The sequence below is a fragment of the Tachypleus tridentatus genome, chromosome 12 (assembly GCF_004210375.1).
Source record: "Tachypleus tridentatus isolate NWPU-2018 chromosome 12, ASM421037v1, whole genome shotgun sequence".
In the NCBI taxonomy this organism is placed as follows: Eukaryota; Metazoa; Arthropoda; class Merostomata; order Xiphosura; family Limulidae; genus Tachypleus; species Tachypleus tridentatus.
In genome coordinates, this window is record NC_134836.1 from 89,088,024 (window position 1) to 89,102,809 (window position 14,786).

Genomic DNA, 14,786 nt, shown 5'->3' on the forward strand with positions numbered 1-14,786 from the left:
TATTTTATAGATAATAACTGAAGTTTCCAAGAATTTTAACTGCATCATTTGTACGTCTGAGTAAGTTACATGTATTATAGGTGATAATAAAATACAGAATATAATGTAGAATCATGAAGGACTGAACAAATATAAAATACATATTGGCAAGAAACTCACTTGAAGTAAAAATATATTCTCAAGACAGCTGGTATGGATATTAAAACTTTAATTAAAATATAGTACAGAAGAACAATTCGACCTTCTTAGGTCTTCTTTAGATTAATGAAAAACCTGAACCTACTAAGAACCTGTTAATTTGAAGATTACCTGTCGAATCTTTCGCCATTATAGTTTAGATTACTGGTACGTTAAGGTATACAGGTTACTCTTAACTACAGAATATACTAAAAAAAAATCTGTAACCGGATGATATATATGTTTACTCAATAGAATGTTATTGTTGATTTATTTTATGTTTGAAACATTTAGGTGAGGTCAATGGTTTTCTTCGAAACTAATAAAACACAAATTTAGGCGAAATTTTAAAGTTAGTAAATTTAGTTAGCATTAACCTAGCAAGTATGAAAAATAAGTAAAGATGAAAGTTGATAAATATATATGTTATAAGTAACTATGCTTACACCAGAGGGCACCATCATGTAGTTAAAAACACATTCTTCTTACTCGGTTAAGCACTGAAAGACTGTTAAAACCCATACCTCATATCGGACTGCACCACCTTACTTCGTTATAATAGCTCTAGTTCTGCAGGTTTCGATGTGAAAGATATCGGAAAGTTTCTGGTTCACTGCATTCAGTTTTTAAATAGATATGGTCTGCAAATGTTTCCAAGATGTACCGTAGGCTTATGGTACTGAATGAGATGTTAAAGTTAGATAAAGATCTAGTTATTATATTGGTAAAGATAACTAAAACTTCTGTCATTCCTATGAATCGATTTCAAAGAGCACATATATAGTGGATTGATGAGTTGTCGTCTAGAAAGGGTCATTGTCCTTTGCAAACTGCGAGATGGACATGTTAGGCAGCTCTTGATACTAAATTCACTAACTATTATTGGTTCCACAGGAATGTTCCCCATACCATTACACCACCTCGATACACTTAAAGGATCAACTGTAGGAAGTTTTTTTATATTTCACATCTACAATCTGCAAAGAAAAGGTTGAAATACGATATATGAAAAAAATCACCTACTTACAATCTGTCATTACTCAGTTTGCGCTTTAAACATCACTGAAAGAGCCTCTTTCTGCGTGTAAATGAGATAACTAGCTACTAGAATGTACGTTTGCCTGCTTCGCTATGACATTTCCTGAAATATATTTTATGTGTTATACTTAAAACAATCTTTTTTCCCTACTGCTGAAGGAATCACTAAACTCTGACACAGTTGATTCAGTGTTACTGTTTACAAGTTGTTTTCTTTCAATTGTTTCTTTCTTTTGACATTTGGTAGCCACAGATTTTTTTCTAGTTGTTGATACATTTTGATTTCTGATATTGGTAGGCTACTATAACAAAATGTTTCAATAGTTGGTTGAGAAATCTCTTTAATAACTATCACTTACACATGAAATTCAAAGAGATACTTGCTCTTATTTGTAGATTCGCAGACAAAATATCCATAATTACAGAAATTAAGCAATTGGCTTATTTTTTATGTGAAAAAAGGATATACGTTTATGAGTATCATCTTAATGAGCTAACTGTTCACTGTATAAGTGTCACAGTGAATACATTCCTAGTTCCTGGAGACACTTTAACAGGAAAACTTTTTCGTTACGACTTCTTTAGCATATTTACTGCTTGTCCTTTACTAATGATGCAAAATAGAAATTCATCTTCTCTGTCACCAAGAAAATGCTTTTAAAATGAACTAAATACGTAGTTAAAATATATGAATATACGTTATTACGTTATATATCTACAGATGGATTATGGAAATTATATGAAATATCGGCACTCACCCACCCTCTTGTCTAGAAGGTTGTTGGGGTCCATAATCAACCTTTTCTCACTAATAATATACGTTATTTTATGGTCTTGGTGAATTACTAAACTAATCCATTTGTACGATTTGCTGAAAAACAAACAGACATATTACAGTATTAGAAGTTGCATTTTGTATTCCCACTTCAGTTCCAACTCACAAAAATTCATCTTTTCCCCTTAAGGGAGGTTTTCTTCTTCGTTTTGAGTATTGTAATAATATTTATTCATTAAAATTGAATTTTCTATTGAGGTTTAATCATACTATATAAGAACAACGTGTTAGGTTTCGCGCTGACTTTAGAACTAATTCCTCCATTCTTGTTTACAATACTGTTAACTTTGTGGATGAAGATGTTGCAGACATCTTGAACGTTTTACTGGTTGAGATTTTTTGTTTCCATAAACAACACTAAAGGAAATTAAACCACTCAAACGATGAACGTTTTTAAGTGCAGAATTTAAAAATTTTAATGTGAGACTGTCAACGGTCTCAAAACAGACACCCTACACGTTTCAATGCTCAGTTCCGTCATTCTTAGGAGCTAGATCAAGTTACATAATGAGATAGTGTTGTAATACTTATTTAAGTAAAATTCTAGATAATACCATATAATTTTTATTGTGTTACAAATGATATAAAACCTAAAATTTGTGGTCTTTTATTTTGATATTAAAGGCTTTTTCTTTGAAATATATTGCCCTTTACATCTTTTAACAGTACCACTATATAAATGCGTTTCTTTGGAATGGGCAACAAGACATTCATTTCTTCAACTAGAAACCCATCCATGGTGGTATTGTAAGACGTGTGATCGGAATTTACAGTAAATCCAACATCTAATATGTCGCCCGTGGTGCTAGAGGTCTCGCGTCTGCAGCGATCAGTCTTGCAAGCATATGAAAATATTTGTTTATAAAAAATGCAATTAGCCATCTATAGAATGTTTATTTGTTGTTAAACATAAAGCTATACGAGGGGCTATCCCTGTGGTGCCGATAATATTATATGCATCAAAACTCAGTTTTTAGCGTTATAAGCCTACAGACTGATGTCGATTCATTGGGGTTTCCTTACAAATGTGAAATATGTTATTTGGCTGTGAGTTTATTATTACTGTACGTTTTCTCGATGAAAATGTTAAGAGTTAGTTAAATTAAGAAAATATGTTGAGTTTGTTTATATTTCTCTGAGAAAAACTGAAAGAACTTCTTTGAAATGTGGTTAAACTATTTAGGTCGCACTGAGCAACTTTGTTTTCTCAGTCTACTATTGCAACTAAAACAATATCGCTGTTGTTAACTTAATAAGAAAGTATTGCCTTACGTGTTTAAATAGAACTTTCTAGCTCATATCTAATTATTCTTACGACAAATAATTGCGGTAGAGGGCGCCGTCATTTCTTGTTTACTCTCAACATTATTGTAAACTGATACTGATAAGCCTAACGTAATTAAAGTTCGCAAATAAAAGAGGTACTATGAATGTTTCTAAAAACAGAGAGTTTTTCAATATAAAGTAATGTAATCCAGTGACTATAGCGGACACTTCTATTTAACAAAAACGTCAGTATATATATATATATAGAGAGAAATTAGATTAATTTCCTGATATACTTATTTTGCAATGTCCTTTTGATATGCAATTTTGTAATGAATATTCTTTATCTTTGCTTCATTTCTTAATGATGGTTTTATTATCAACACAATATTTTAATATCTTATAAAAGATTTATATAACAAGCGTTTGTATATTACATTCCGAAACGGATATCTAAAGAATATGTAATAATTTTGCGAAATTGTGGATCGAAAATTTCGAAACTTTATTTCACTTGGAAGCAGGCTTCCAAATTAGATTTGTGTTGAACAAGTGAAAGTAACTAGGGGAGAGACTTTACAGCATGTTAGTCATGACAATTTCACACAAAAATATTTTCAAAAAACGTATAAGCAGAAACTTCAAAAGTTGATATTAGTTTCATTATATTGTGTAATATTTTTAATCCAGAATAAAATGTTCTCATTAAAGATTTTTAAAGCTATTTAAAAATCGGAGACTCAAATCACTGTTTTAATCCTGGATGTGAGATTGTTAGTGTTATTGTATTGAGCAAAAGCGATGCAGTTTCACTGCTGAAAACACAGCAAAACATGTTTACAATGGGTTGTTGTGGTTTGTAGCTGACATTTGGGATTACATGAATTATTATGTATAACTGACAGTTGAAAATATATGGGTTGTTATGCTATATGGCTGAGATCTGGATTGCATGAATTATTTTACACAACATACTTTTCAGAGTATATGGGTTGTTGTGATTCATGGCAGAGAGTTTGAATTACGTAATTTGTGATCACATAACTGACGTTAGGGAATACACGAGTTTTTGTATTACATAGCAGATAGTTGGGAGTACATAAGTTGTTGGGATACATAGTGGACAGTACATCAGTTGTGATGAACAGTTGAAAGTTGGAAGTACGTGAGTTGTTGTGATAAATAGGTGATGGGACAGACATATACATACGTGAGTTGTTGTGATAAATAGGTGATGATGGGCTGTGAACAGTTGGAAGTATGTGAGTTGTTGTGATAAAAGGTGATGTTAGGAGTACATGGGCTGTGTACAGTAGTTTGAAGTACGTGAGTTGTTGTGATAAATAGGTGATGGTTAGGAGTACATGGGCTGTGACATATAGTCAGTAGTTTGAAGTACGTGAGTTGTTGTGATAAATAGGTGATGGTTAGGAGTACATGGGCTGTGACATATAGTCAGTAGTTTGAAGTACGTGAGTTGTTGTGATAAATAGGTGATGGTTAGGAGTACATGGGCTGTGACATATAGTCAGTAGTTTGAAGTATGTGAGTTGTTGTGATAAATAGGTGATGGTTAGGAGTACATGGGCTGTGACACATAGTCAGCAGTTGGAAGTATGTGAGTCACCCTATACAGCAGATAGTTGGAACTGTACGACAAGTAACTGCAAGTATAATCCTGCCGTATCTGGGAATTGTGAATACATTTCTATTGATCGTTATTTTACAATTATTATATGTGAGTATATCTGTTAGTTATCTCAACATTTCATTTGCGTACCTGTCTATGACATGTAAATGTTATTACACATAAGTAAATGTTTAATGAACTGCTGTTAAAAGTAAGAAATTATATGATACACTGATAGCGACTGGTAAAGCATTTGGAATGTGTTTGGATAATATCGATCTATATATGATTTCTGAATAATGCTCTACGGTACATTAACATCTTATAAAATATTTTGTTAATAATAATGTATATAAAACATGGTAAGTATCATGCATCGCAGTTGTTAATATCTGTCTGTGTGTTTAACAATTTTTACAGGAATTGTAGAACATAAAATTTTATTCTATGTCTTTGATACTTGTAGGAATTTGGCTTAGAGCTGATAAAATATTGTTTAATTTCAACTGTCATTCTGCGCTCCCAGTGATTCAGTGGTAAGTCTAGTGACTTATAATCCTAAAGACAGATTTACTATGCTCGTAGTGGACACTGCACAGATAGCTTATTATGCATATTTGTGCTTAACAATGAACAAAATTAGGGTTACTTTGCATATTTTTCAAATAGGCAAAATATTTTAGAGTGAAGACATAGTGGTTTATATCAAATAAAAACTATTTTTTAGATGCGTGTCAAAGTTTATTAATATTGAACTATGATATTGAATGTATAGTATTGAACATTAATGATTGTAATTTGGGCTATCCCTAATGGTCATCTAAAGGTGATTAAAATATTTGTGGAAAATTTGGAAAATATATTAGTTATACAAAGTCAAACAAAATCACTATTTGTTTTAATTGGAGTACTAGTCATCACCACCCACAGCCAACTCTTGGTGTACTCTTTTACTAACGAATAGTAGGACTGATCATGACATTATAACGCCCCCAGGGCTGAAAGGGCGAATATGTTTGGTGTGACGGAAATTTGAACCCTCGACCCTCAGATTACGAGTCGAGCGCCCTAACTGCCTGGTCATGCCGAACCATGTATAACAAAGAAGGAGCAATGTCCACAATATTTCTCAACACCAGTGAATCACATTTGAAAAGTTAAGCAGAATAAGGATCCAAAACAAATAACCCTGCTATAGGTGAAAGAAAAGGGAAGGCTGGATAATATAAAAAACGATTACGAACTAGTTAGTCTCGATATTAATCCCATGGAAAATTTATCGTTTGCCTTACTTCTTTGTTTGAAGTTAATCACAAAGGTACACAATGGGGTATGTATGTTCTGGTCACCATGGGATATCGAAACCTGGTTTCTAGCGTTGTAAGCCCGTTCTGAAGAATAATTTTGCAAAACAAAAACTGATTATTATTTTACACACAAAAAAAATTAGGAAAAATTGAAAGAAATAATGGTCAGCAACCTCAAAATATTGATATCACCCATGTTTCAATAACTGAAGGAAGGTTTACTAATTATTTATTAGACTTATTGTGTTCCAAAGTGATCTCCGTATGCCTAATAATATACCGTTGAATCAAAATATAACATTCATACGTTTTAAAAATCAAAACTGCAATCAATAAATGATTAGTATGTAATTGGTAGTTGCACACTTTATTTCTCAAACACAAATATAGATTGTAATAACCTTTTCTCTGATTATTTTTATATATCTAAACTAGAATACGAATAAACCCTTAAACATGTAACATTTTAAATGTATGGGTAATTCTTTTTATTGACCAGAAAACAACAGATAACAATAAAAATCTTACCACTTGCTAGTGGGTCCTCCAAAATCACTGGCGAATGGCTGAAAAAGTTTCTGTGAGTTCCTTATTAGCTTCTTAATTATGATGTGTACTAATCATTCATAAAAGCATCTCCTAGTTCGTAGTGAGTCAAGCTGAACAGGATCGGTCGAAACAGAGTGTTGAACGAAAATCCAGGTATACTCAATTGGATTCATGTTTGGAGATTGAGCATCTAACTTTTAAAGACAGTATCTGTTTTCACGACCCAAACAAAGAAAACAAGGAATACGGACATCAGTTCTGCCCTTGACCATGGTAGAACTCACAATCCTAACAGTCATGCTGATCTATGTTAGTGTTGGGATCGTGTTCGTAAGATTATTTCCATACTTTGTGCAAACAAAATCAAAATCAAGCCATGGATAATGGTTGAACATCTTGTATAGTCCCAGCAAGGTAGTCTTGAGTCCAGTCTTAAGTGTTATTAATGTATGAGTCAACAGAATCATAGTACAAGTAATAAACCAGCTAATTTAGCTTTTTTTAAACTATTATACATAATTTGTAATGCCACAAAAGAACTTCAAAATAATTTGGAAAGGGTCTTGTATGTTCAAAAAACTGTCTTGTCCTGCGTAGTCGCTCTGTTAAGCCACTTTTATCCCATGGCTTTATGTTTCTATTGAGTGGATGTTATTGTGAGAAACAATACTTTGGCACACATCTAAATCAACATAATGCAGCGTTAATACATTCCATCTTGTAACATATCAAATTCGCATTATGATTTTCAGAACCGAAATGTTTTTTTGAAACATGCATTTGGCCCATAATGATGGAAAATGCGATTGTTGAAACACAAAAATTAAAATTAAAACAAGAAGAAAACACATGATATTAAGTATTCCATTTGACAAAAATTTGTTATCAAAAGGCTTTGTAAATTAAATGAGCAACAGAGAGCAATAAATGACTTATTATTTGAAATTAAAGTTTTGTTTATTTGTTTTAGAGCAAAACCACATTAGGCTATCTACGGTGTCCACTGCAAGGAATCAAACCTCGAATTCTAGTATTGTAAGTCCATAAACTGATCACTAACCTACAGGAGAACAAAACTAAAGCCTATAATTCTAACTTAAAATAAAAGCCAATAATGAGTACTTGTTAGCACTGATAAACAATATTACGTAACAATTGTTTTAGCATTATATTTACAAAGTGTAAATACTAATACCACAAATAGGGGTTTTGGATTTTCGAATTCTTTTTTATATCACATGTAGAAATATTCCCATACAGTTTATTAAGTCGGAAGCATTAGAATATCGAAAGGAAATTACCAGAAAAATTTAAATAATTTTAACTAACCAAACGTGCAGAAAACATTGATAACACAGGAGTTCGTTGACATAAAGTAAACTTTTCAAACATCTAAAAGCAAGTTTTATTTTTCTGGGTTTTAGAGAGAACTATAGGGACTGTTGGTTGCCTCTGACACACAGAGGGTAAAAACTATAGTTTTTGTTTTGTGTTAATTTTGTTCAAAGTGACGCGAGAGCTATCTCCGCAAGCCACCTTTAATTTAGCAGTATAAAACTTGAGGAAAGGCAACTAGTCATCAGTACCCACCACAAACCCTTGGGCTACTCTTTTTACCTAAGAATAACGAGATTGACCATCACTTATTACGCCGCCACGACTGAAATTGAGAGCATATTTAATGTAACAGGGATTCGAATCCAGTTTCTTAACCACCTGGCCATGTCAGGTTTGAAAATCACAGAATTAAACAAATCCTCTTTCAGTCTTATTCAGTCGATCTCATTACCATTATTAAGATCTAAAATTAAACAGTGATTTTTTTCCTAATTACTTGCAGCAAGCAAAGTTTGGAATCAGGTGTTGTTGACAATTTTCATGAGAGAGTAAAAAAGAAAACTTTTGAGGATAAGTGCAGATAGATAGGGAATTGAGCCACATGCACGTCAGTGAAAGGATATACGTTTCGTTCTTTTAATTAACAAGAATGTTTAATTGTGTCAAAAAATTAGATTTGACCTTTAGTCAAATGCTTTAGAGGGTTCCATTCATTGACTTGAATGCGTTAAAATTCTACATGCTTTACTATTATGTAGTTATTCCAGACTAATATTTTGGTTGCTAGTTTCAGGAAGTTATTTAAACTCGAAAGACTTGCAACTATTTTTTTGTATGTGACCTAATCTTCGTGCCATGTTTCACTTCCACATCTCATGCTCTTCACACGAGACGTCTTTGAAGAATGAAAAATGATATACAATAAATTAAGACTAGGCTGTGTATCAAAACAAAATTGTTTGTCAGATAATGACAGTGGGAATCTTGTTACCCTACCACTGAGCACTTGAAAACTTAGAAACATGTATGCTTGACACATATTTACATAAAAAGAAAAAATATGTTTGCCCCTAATTAGGAAATGTTCCTTCTTTGCTTTCGTTTAAATAGAGGGCGTACTATTAAATTTGACAACCTTTCATGTTGTACGAAAATTCCTATTATAATATGGTTGCATTAATGCTTCTTCAATGCAGTGTTGTTGTTTCTAAAATCTTTTTCTTCGTCAATAGTGTTATTGACGATGTTTTCAAAGTGGAGGAAGCTAACAAAATTATACCTGGGAAATAATACATTTTAGCTGAAATCGTATGAATCCCTGCTTCCGCTGGCTAAGTGGCAAAAAGTAGTTCATTATGTAGTTTTGCACTTAGATAACTATGAAGCATAATTATGTAACATGGGACATATATACTCCTGGAAAGTTTGACTTAATATATTAAGTAGCTTACATTTTTCTCCATTAAGTTTTTAAATTTGAAGATATGGTAAGTTTGACATATTATAAAAATAATTTTCTTTCCATTCAATCACAAATTTGTAGAATTACTAATGTAGTTTTCTCCCATGTGTTTCTTGACCCAATCCTATTCGCTGGTTCTTCTGAGTGTAAGTAAGGCTAATTCAAATAAATAAGAAATAATTTGTAATAAAAATAAACAAATAAATAACTTTGTGTTAATAATTCTTACCTTATTCTGATTTATAAATTATTTTAATTGATTTAATAATTATTATATTTCATTTACTTAATCTATCTCACAACATTCCAGTTAATATTGATGAAATTTACGTTATAAATAGCTCCTTAATCAATCTCTAACTACACTGATTATTGCGGGTTAAGTCTGTGGCTTTCTTGTTTTCTTTCCGCGTGCTCCGGACTTGTCCACTTCCTTTTTGCCACCTTTGACTCACTGGACATTTTCATTTTGCCCCACCTCACTTCATTGCTTCAAACCAGCCAAATTAAAATACAGTAAAATTCCCACGTACATATAAATAATCTTCCACGAGCGGGAACGAAGAGGAACCACAACGTTCCTGAACACCCCTGTTGGGGAGATAATTCTCTCTCTCGAAACTAAATCTCTGTCAAGGTTTCGTTTCATTTCGTGTCGTCATATCTTGTATCTTATCCGGTCGGATGAATCCTGTTATTGGGTGAAAGGCTTTGTCGGGACTGGATATGGCAGATATAGTGTGGTTGACATATTAAAAATATTTGCTTTTGCTCATAAGCTCTTAAACTTTATACTGAAAATACGTGTTGGAAAACTTTGAAAATATTTTTCTAAAAATTCAATTGAGTTTAGGTGTGTCTACTTATTTTATACGTCAGGAGTTTAATATATAGTTTTCTGCACATAGAATGTCTTTCCTTTACCACGGATTCACTTAGTATTATTGTTAGCATGAAGTGAGGGACTACTCAGGAAGTTCATATACGTAGTTTCTGAACAATGGTGACAGATGGCGGGCGGTGTGAACTGTAAGTTGGTGTGTGTGTTTTTCGTATAGCAAAGCCACAAAAGGCTATCTGCTCAGCCCACCGAGGGAATCGAACCCCTGATTTTAGCGTTGTAAATCCGGAGACATACCGCTGTACTAGCGGGGGGCTGTAAGTTAGAGGAAATGTGACAGTAAACCACTGATTACATAAATCTCTCTTTTTTTTTTTTTTTTTTTTTTTAAATAAAAAAAATTATCATGTTCTAGAAATGGAATATTTTCCAATTCTCGCATAATCCTTTCACATTCCATGCTACTTTGTTTCATTCATCGGAATGCAGATATTCGTATTATTATCATTACTCTTTATTTCGTGTTCCGGATATCATTTTTTTTTTCACATTAACGCCCTGACTTGCTGACAATCATTACTAGAGCACGAGTGTGTGACGATGGCCTTAAAGTAATCAGAGTGAAAATTATGCTTTCATATCACTGAGGTCTCTTTTGTTGTACATTGCGCCTAGCTAATCGTGAGATGTCTGCGCTAATCGTCCCTAACATTGAAGAGACAGATTAGAAGAAAAGCAGCTAATCAACACCATCCACCACCAACTCTTGGGATGTTCTTTATTAACGAAGAGTGAGATTAACCATCACATAGTAACGTCCTCAGAGCTGAAAGGCTGAGCAAACTCAATAATGGGATTTGAACTCACAATCCACAGATTGTGAATCAAACATCTTAACGATTAGATCATTTCAAAAAAGGAGTGGTACAATATATATGTAAAAACTGTTGGTTTGGGTTGAGAAAGTTATGTAGAGGATCGAACAACGTTTCGACCTTCTTCGGTCACCGTCAGGTTCACAAAGAAAAAAAGAGGTAACTGACCGATAGCTAACCACATGTTTGAAGGGGATTGTGTGATTGAGTGTAGGAATATAGAGGGCGTGCTTAGATGTTTTATTATATTTATTAATATAAGTATAAAGGTGTTTTTTTGTATCGATTTATTTTACGTTTGAGTTGTTGTATAAGTAAGGCTTCTTTAATTTTGCGTTTGTTTATGTTTGTTTCTTTATTTAGTATTTGGATGTTTTCTATGGTTATGTTTTGTTTATTTGATTTGCAGTGTTAGAAAACGTGTGAAGTTTACTTTTTGTGTTCTTTGAATCTGGTTTTCATTTTTCTACTTGTTTCTCCAATATAGAAGTCGTGGCAGTTATCACATTGTATTTTATAAATAATGTTGGCGTGGTGTTTGTCAGTGCAGTTTCTACATAGTATAAACCTTAGTTTTGTTCCTGGTTTTTGAATAAATTTGGTATCAACTGGAATGTCATATTTTGATATTAGTTTTTGCCAAATGTTGGTTATTTTTCTGCTGATGTCGGGAATATATGGTATGCAGCAGTATATGGTTTTGTGATTTTTTAAATCGTGGAATATATTTACTTTTGTTAGTTAATTTTGCTTTTTGTCTAGGTGTGTGTGTATAATATTTTCTACGGTTTGTGGAGGAAACTTATTGATGTTGATGAAGTATTGTTTTATTTTGTCTAATTCGTTAATTTCATCTGGTGAGCATAGTTTTATGGCTGTGTTTATTTTGTTTCTTAGTATGTTGAGTTTTTTTTTGTTTCATGTGCTGAGTCCCAAATAATGTATAGTCCAGTATGGGTGATTTTTCAAAGGATTTCTGTTTTAAATTGTGTATCGGTTCTTGTAATTTTGAGGTTAAGAAATGATATTTGATTGCTTTCTTCCTGTTCACATGTAAAGTTAATGTTGAGATGTATAGAGTTAATGTGATTGAAAAAATTTAAGTGTGTGTTCTGTAGATGTGAATCCCGCAACCGTGTCATCTACATATTTGTACCAGTATAGTGGTGGATGTAATGCTTTGTTAATTGCTTGTGTTTCAACTTGTATCATAAAAATATTGGCTAGAACTAGTGATACTGGATTGCTCATGCTTAGGCCATTTGTTTATATATTGTTGTGGTTGTTGAACATGAAGTTTGTCTTCATCGTGGTGAATTCTATGAGGGTTGCTAATTGGTTGCTGGGAATGTCTATTGGTGGGTTAGGGTGTCAGATATAGAGTTCTAAGGCTATCTTCCAGGCTTCAGCGGTTGGGACTTCTGTAAAGATGGATATAACATCAAATCTGACCATAAAGGCATTTTGATTAAGTTGATTAAGATTAGACTTGAAATTAAAAGAGTCTTTGATGAATGAGCTGGCTGATGTTACATATTTGTAGAATGCCCATGCTATGTATTTACAAAGATTGTAATTAAACGATTCATATGTGGACATTGTTGGTCGTAACAGACAATCTGGTTTATGAGATTTAGAGATGCCGTATATTTGTGGTGTGCGTGAGTCAGTCTTGCATAAGTAGAAATAAAGTGTTTTTGAAAGTGTGTTGGCTTTTTTCATTTTTAGCAGTATTTTGTTTAGTTGCGTTTCGTGTGTCTTGGTTGGATTTGTGTGTATTGGTTTAAATAATAGAATTAATGTCTCTTTTTGTAAGATTGTTGTTTTTTAGCTTTCTGCTTTGAAATTATGTTGATGGTTTTGTGAGAAAATTCTTTGAAAAAATCGTTTAAGATGTTGTTTTTAGGTGATTTTGGAAAATATAAGTTTTTTTTTTTTTTTTTTCTGGGAAGTTTGGCTGTTGGATGTCAAAAGAATTGTCGAAGTTGTTTTCTTTCTGTTGGTTGTTTTCGGTTGTTTTTTTTTTTTTTGTTTTCTGTGGAAAGTATCATAAGTTTCCAAGTTAGGTCTTCTGAACATGTGTTTTAATTTTTAAGGTTGGGATGTACCTATGTGATATTGCGAAGTTGAGTCCTTTGTTAAGTAGATGTATCTCGTCTGTGTTTAATTATTGGTCAGATCTGTTAATTATGAGGTTAGTTAATGGTTTGTCGTGTTGGTGTCTTTTCTGTTGTCTACATCTTAGTTTTTCTAGTTTTTTTGTTGTTGTGGCAGATCTTTTTGTCCCTGTCATTCCTAGTGTTGATTTGGTTTATGTTTTGTTGTATAAGTCCATAAGTCTGTGGTTTAATACAGCATGCCAGTTGATGGTCTAGGTTCATTTTTTTGTCTTTGTAAGTCATGGAGTTCTTTGTATTTCGTGTTCAACATGGCTTTAAGTAGTTTTTGTAAATTTTGGATAATGTTTGTTCATTGATTAAATTTTTTTGATAATTTAACATTTACAAAATTTACAATCCATAAACATACAATATTGAAATGGAAGGAGTCATACACACAAAAATGTTATTCAATATTTAACTTATTTGATATATATATATAAAACTGAAACATCAGTAAGGTTCACCTGTGGATTCGAATAAGAAAACATTGGAATATCAGATATTTTTTTACCTCCGTTATTAATTTCTTCTACCGATTTCGTGATTTCTTCAGCTTTACTGAAAATCTATAACCAAAAATAAATAAATAAAAAACATACATCGTTTTTCAACTAAATGTAAATAATCTAAATTAAATGCATATACTTTCCAAATGTACAAATACATAATACATTCCATATATAAATTAAGTACATTACAAATGCTCAACAATAAATGAACTTAGTCAATTATACTTTCTTTTTTAAATCAAGATATTATTCTAACTATAATAGATATGCAATTATTTACTCTATATTTTCATACTGTTTCTCTCTTCTGTCTTTTCTGTAGCCCCACGTTGGCACAGCACTAACCCTTCAGATTTACAATGCTAAAATCAGGGGTTCGATTCTCTTCTGTGGACTCAGCAGATAACCCAATGTGGCTATGCTATAAGAAAAACACACACACACATACTCTCTTTTTTGTAAGCCTAATGAAGTTTTCTCTAGGTTTCTTAATTTCAACTGGTTTTTACACATCCAATTGCTTTCGCTCTCTTACTAGTATCTATTAAGGTATCACCAAGAAAAAATTACAAAATATTTTTCGAATAATAATCTTTTACGTTAACATTACGTTCCTCAAAGGTCCGGCATAACCAGGTGGTTAAGGCACTCGATTCGTAATCCAAGGGTCGCGGGTTCGAATCTCCGTCACACCATACATGTTCGCCCTTTCAGCCGTGGAAGCGTTATAATGTGATGATCAGTCCCACTAATCATTGGTAAATGAGTAACCCAAGAATTGGTGGTGGGTGGTGATG

At 32.6% G+C, this 14,786-nt stretch overlaps 1 protein-coding gene across 1 annotated transcript in view; it reads left to right on the forward strand.

Annotated features, from left to right (window-relative positions):
* LOC143233942 (diuretic hormone receptor-like) overlaps positions 1-14,786 on the forward strand; it is an 81,089-nt gene that overhangs the window by 9,236 nt on the left and 57,067 nt on the right. Inside the window, exon 2 of the mRNA XM_076470868.1 lies at positions 7,773-7,837. The gene's annotated coding sequence lies outside the window, so the exon portion shown is untranslated. The remainder of the gene's footprint in view (positions 1-7,772; positions 7,838-14,786) is intronic.